We start from the raw sequence: 6,411 nt of genomic DNA on the forward strand, positions 1-6,411 counted from the left end.
GAGATTAGTGTCAGACAAAATACTTCAAGCAAAAATCGTTATTTAGAGGTAAAAAGAGATACTCTGATAAAAATTAACATTCACCAAGTGATTGCCACTTCTATATTTACATGTACCTAATAATATAAATTCAATACTTGAATAAAGGTGAAAATTGCCAGATTTATTTAAAGACAATTACTATTATAGTAGAGATTTTAAGACTCCCCTTTCAAAAGCTGGTCAAGACAAAAATATTAATAACATAGAAGATTTTATTGGAAAATACAATTAACAAGCTTGATCTTGTAGGCATCCTACCAGTGAACACACACATTCTTCTTAAGTATCTATGAAACATTTTCAGAAAAACTGGCCAACTATTAGGCCACAAAGCAAGTCTCAACACATTAAGAACATCAGTCTGAATATATTTTGAAGATGTGTGAGGCAGATTTTTTGGATGGATTTAGATATGAGTAACAGGCACAGAGGTATCAAGGACAGCTGCTCGATTTTGGTTTAAGAACTGGGTGACTGTCAGGCCCTTGACTGTGACCATTGAATACAGGAGAGAACACACGTAGGGGGTGGGGAGCAGGAGGTGGGGCAGTGGAAATCCAGGGCTCTATGTTGGCCAAGGTAGATTGAACATGTATTGATTTCCTATTGAATATAAGCGTGAAGATGCCAGGAGACCCTTCTGGAGAGAAGTCCTGTTTGATATATAGATTAGAGAGTCGTTAGCATAAGAACGGTATTTAGACACAAGATAAAGTCACCTAACGAAGGCGTCTGTTGTTAGTAAAGAGGAACTAAGTCTAATCGGGGGAGAAGTCCAGATTTAGAGGTCCAGATGAGCAGAAGAAACCAGAGGAGATTGAGTGGCAGCTGCCAGTGAGATGTAAGAGAGACCAGGAGGGTGTCGTGCCGTAGACGCCAAGATAAGCTCTTCTAGAAGGAGAAGGAATCAATTGGTCAATTGGAAGGGAACAGAGAAGTAGCTGTGGGCTTTGGCAGTATGGACACCACCCTGGTCCTCAGCGAAACCAGCCTGCAGGGAGAGACGAGCCACAGTGCACTGGGAGTGGCCTGGCTGAGAATGTAAAATAAGGAAGTGAGTGGCAGCTGCCGAAAACTCCTTTCAGAAATGTGCCTATGAAGGGAAGTAGAGAGATGCGGAGTGTAAAGATAGGGATATTGGTGAAGGGAAGGGTTTCGTAAGACAGGATGCATGAAAGGCAATCGGTAAGTTGATGGGAATGTTATGTAGAGAGGTGTCAGTGATGACACGGGGAAGGGGGGACAGCCGCTAGGACGTGGTCCCTGAAGCTCAGTGAGGAGGGGCCCTCAAGCAAAGGAGGGGTGTGAGACTCCACAGGCACAACGCCACCAGGGTGACAAGTGGGGGGGCAGAGCACAGACCAGGGTAAACACCTGTCTGTCGCTGGAGGGAAGACGAGGAAGCTCTTGCTTTTTTCAACCATTTTCTCCAGGAGGTGTGAGGTGAAGTCACATGGTGCTGGCTGAGATGTGGAGGATGATTACAGGGATTTTGAAGGGGGGAAAGACAGTGACAAGTGGTCGTTCAGAAGTGAGACCTTGAAAGTGCCAGAGCAGCTGGATGGCTGGACTGTGTGGCAGCCACAGACCAAACGGGCAGCCAGTCGGCATGGTCTCACGTTTCTCTCCACAGCCCTGAGTGGCTTGTGGGGAATCGGTAAATAGTGGGTGTTAACGCGAGTTGGACTTGTGCCAGATGAGTGTGACGGGAGCCAGGGACAGAGGACTTACAGGTGTTTGGAAGGACTGATTACAATGTTGCGTGACCTTCAAAGTCTCTTGCTTGCAAACTCCCTAAAAATAGTTCTGAAAAACTAGGTACCCTCCTCGCAATTTTTTTTTAAGAAACATCTAGATCTCTCATTTTAAGTTTAAATGTAATACACTTTTTGACATCTGGCACATTTTGCTATGTCACTTTTTTAAAAAATGTAACTCTCAGTTCATTGGGAATGCTGTGACAATGCTATAGACTGGATGGCTCATACATAACAGCATTTCTCACAGTTCTGGGGGCTCGGAAGCCCACGAAGGAGGCACTGGCAGATTCGATGTGTGGTGAGAGCCCACTTCTTGGCTCATATATGGCCATCTTCTGGCTGTGCCCTCACACAGGGAGGGGCAAGGAGCCTCTTGGGTGTCTTTTATAAGGGCACTAATCCCGTTCACGAGGGCCCCACCCTCATGACCTGATCACCCCCCAAAGGCTTCCCACCCAAATGCTATCACACCGAGCATAAGGGTTCAATTTTGGCACTTTGCAGGGACACAAACATTCAGCCTATAGCTGTAACCAAATAATTTTAATACCAAGTAAATTTGGTACCTGCCATCACCCACTTAAAAATACATTTAAAAGTGCTTCTTAAATGGAGTTTTTACATATTTTCCTTTCTATTTAACCCTATGTTTCCAGTCCACTTGCTCTCCCTGGCAACTGAATTCTATAATATATTTTTGTATTCACCTTCACACATTTCTCTGTAACAAACATGTATATACACTGAAGTTTAATGTAATTTTTGTATTTCCTGTGAGCTTAAGACTCTAAGTTAAAATTTTTCTTCTAGATTAGTTGCTATTACAATTATTAGTAGTACACAATTAACCAATTTTCATATATTCAGACTTTATACCAAAACATAAATTTTAAAATTTGATAAATAACTATTAGACATATAAACATATTTTATTGAAAATGCTTCTCTTAATATGGTAAATGAGGACCTTTTTTCCAATTATTTATTTCATCCAAAGATGAATGTCATTTATTTCTAGATTAAGTTATAGAAAATACAGACCATTGATTATATTCTTTTCATTGCTATACATATGTGCTGAGAAACCTTTTCCTCATAACTAAACAGACAGAAATGGAAGGGGTTTATAGCAATGTCACTCAACTCTTTGAACTCCTGAGTTGAAAGGCAAAACAAGTCATAGAAAGATCTATCAGGAGAAATATGTTAATAATTTATCCACTGACAACTCAGTTTATTGAAAGCAAAGAATTGGAAATCCTCTGACTCACAGAGGGGTTTAGTATCCAATTGTTAGAATCATTTAGTTCCTTAATTTCTGGAAATTATACCAGAAATTCACCAATACCTATCTGAATGTGAATTACACGTGCTATTCTTTCACCTTGAGACACTTTGTTAATCCAAAATACTCAAAGAAATTTAGAAAAGTGAATATTACCAATTTCACTACACCTTTGTCAAAACAATAGGTTTGATGAAATGCTATTCAATCAGTTTTTAAAATTAAGCTTCCTTTTTTGAGGTAATTGTAGATCCGCATGCAGTTGTAAGAAGTAAAAAAGGGCGATACCCTCCACCTTTTATGGGTTCCACCTCTATGTTTTTAATACATTCTCATCAGCCCTAAGCTGCTGATTCAGCTCACTCGGTGTACAGGAAAGGTCTCCCGCGCGATCCAGCCGCAAAGCCAAGATCACTGTCAAACCCAGCAGCCACGTCAGACTCCATCGCTTTCACCAAGAGGTTGGCTTCACTTTTAAGTTGTGTCATCTATGTATTCTGAGGATATTGTTAGGATATCCTCACTGGAAACAAAGTGACAGGATATATTTTGTCAACTAGATTCCTTGCTTCTACAGAGAAGATTCAAACAGTGTAGACTTACTGCAATTATTTCATGCATTTTCTAATCAGTTATAATAAAAATAAGACAATTTCTTATTTGCAGTTTCTCATACTGTTTCTCATACTTATTTTGTGAGAATGCAGTGAAGTGGCTGGTTGAAATGACAAGTTTTTTATGACATGAGGAGCAAAGGGAAACACACAGCCCTGCTCGGGTAAGTGAATCGTGCACATGAATCAAGCTTTGTTTTCCTTCCATTTGGAATGTTTAAAGAAGAACTGATGTCAAATCAGGACTGGCAGGTAGCTAAGGCAGGAGGTGAGGGCAGCTGTAGGGCCACTGGTGTGGGGGTTTGATGGCGTTGCCTGGGAAGTCCTGGTGAGGTAGGAAGCAGAACGCAAAAAGAACAAGAGCATGAAGATGGGGAAAGAAATTTGTTTTTCAAAAAAAGGAAGAGAGAGAAAACAAGAGAAAAAGCAGATGGGAGTGTTTTCACATTACGGGGTGCAGGGTGCAGAAGCGCTGGACCAGAAGGTCTAACACATCTTCATGTAACCAGGTCTGTTCCTGCTCAAGTTTGTCGCTCGTGGCTGCGCGTGCGTTCCTGGGACGGGGGTGGGGGTGGGGGGCGGGCCGGTTCAGTTCTTTGCCAACCAATTGAACGGATTTATGAAGTTCAGACCACGAGGCGCTATTCAGGGCAAAGTGTGTCTACCTATCTGCACGGCCTATCAATGCAAGAAGTGAAAGCATGGTTACTATATTTGTAGTTTTTATGGTACCAATCCCCGAAATTTTTGAATTACATGTACTTTGTATACAAATACCTCCTTGAGCTTTTCTAAGACATTTTTAACATATGATTAAAAAGAGTTCACTCTGCAGTAGAAACCCTATTGGGTCCACTGCTGTTCCCTCCCCTGCCCTGCAGGGTTTGTGAAAAGTCTCCTGCTTTCTTATTCTGTGCGTATTTACTGTATGTAATAGTCTATTCATATTTACTGAAAGATTCAAGGTCTAATTCTACTTTCTTCTTCTCTTGATTTGAGAGCACATTTGCTGAAGACGCATATTTTCCCAGGCCATGGATTGCTGATTCATTCTCACCTGGCTGTCTGGGGTGATGGTGCCTGCGTGCCAACTGTCCACTCACCAGTCACAACACCTCTGACGAGGACCCCCTTCAAGGAAAGTCGCAAAGGAATATAGCAGATGTCTTTGGCTCAGAAACATTTCAGTAACGATCTTCTGCTTTTTTTACAGATGATCAACTCTAGAATAATGGTTGAACTACTATACTGCTGGGTTTTTAACTGCTTTTCCACAAGAGATAATATATTTTACTCATGCTCAAGGCATGTAGATTTTCCCAGTGGTATTTGAGGGTTATATTGAGCAGTGGACAGCAAAGCTGTATTGCCAGACCCTGGGAGTTCCCAGTACCAGACATCCCAGTATCAGCCTAAACGTTTCAGACCCCGTTAGCTCCCCTGAGCCTCCTCCTCCCCATTTCTGGCTAATTTCTTCAAAGTTGGCTTTTCTGTCCTAAAACTCCAAGTTGCCATTTTGCTGTTATGAAATGTAGCAAGGAAAACCTATCCTTGAGAAGTACCTAAGTGGCACATTATGAACGGCAACACTCCCGCAGAGCAATTTAAAATGATGAAAATCCTTTTCAAACATCCTTTTTAAAATTGCACATGGACTTCAGCCAGTCACAAGACAGAGATGTGGAGGATGCATTAAACTCCCCATCTGCTCTTCACATTGCTCATTGCTGATTTATAACCCCCAGTAAGTCATCTGGCCTCACAAACAGAGCTCATGGGCAAGGGCGGCACCCAGCTACGAGGTGCCCACCAGAGGAAAAGATGCGTCCGTGGCATTCATAGTTTTCTCCTACCTGCACCCTGACATGACTCACTGCTATTTCCAGAACAGTTCTACCCACTATTCTCAGAAACAAAACAAAACAAAACAAAAAAACCCAGAGGTATATTTTAGACTTTGAGAAAATAAATAAAGCTCTTTGGGGATAACTTCAGACTTCTGCTTTCATTAAATCAGCGTCAGTGCATCTTCTCTCCCTGCAAACACAGCAGCAGGTGTAAATTCGTTCTTTCCTGTGTCAAGTCTTGTGAAGAGAATCACTCCTCTTTCTGTTCTAGATTGTGTACCATTCACTGATAAGGTGAGACATAGAGTGTCTCCTTTTTCACAAGCCACGAGAGGGCATTGTATGTTGCAGCAGATAGAAGGAAGTCCAAGGGCGCTCACAGATAACCCCATGGAGGACACCTAATGTGTGGGCAATACAGTGAGCATCTTGCCCTGTCTCTTGAGCTTCACCCCTTAAGAGCTGATGCAAACGAGGTAACGGAAATTGTGCAAGGTCATAGGTCATGTGCTCGCCTCCTCCCTGCAGTGGGGGTGGGCGTGGAGAAGGTGAGAGTGGGACAGAGCCCACGTGGCTCCTCACTGAGCAGGGCACTGTGGGGAGGGTGGGCATTTTGATTGTCCAGTCTGAGACAGGCTCATAACCAAAAAAGTACCGGGAATTCTTTCATGTGCCCTGTTTGTTTGAAGCCAAACAAGGCACACTTATATTCAGAGTAGCTACTTATATATGTCTGTCTGCCTAGTTGGACCATAATAAGCATTTTAGGGCAGAGACTTTTCTTTATTGTTATTTCCTTAATGCCTATGGTATTACTTGGCATACAGCAGATACTTCAAAAATGTGTGGTAAGTGTCATGGGA

This window comes from Manis javanica, chromosome 1 (genome assembly GCF_040802235.1).
Source record: "Manis javanica isolate MJ-LG chromosome 1, MJ_LKY, whole genome shotgun sequence".
Lineage (NCBI taxonomy): Eukaryota > Metazoa > Chordata > Mammalia > Pholidota > Manidae > Manis > Manis javanica.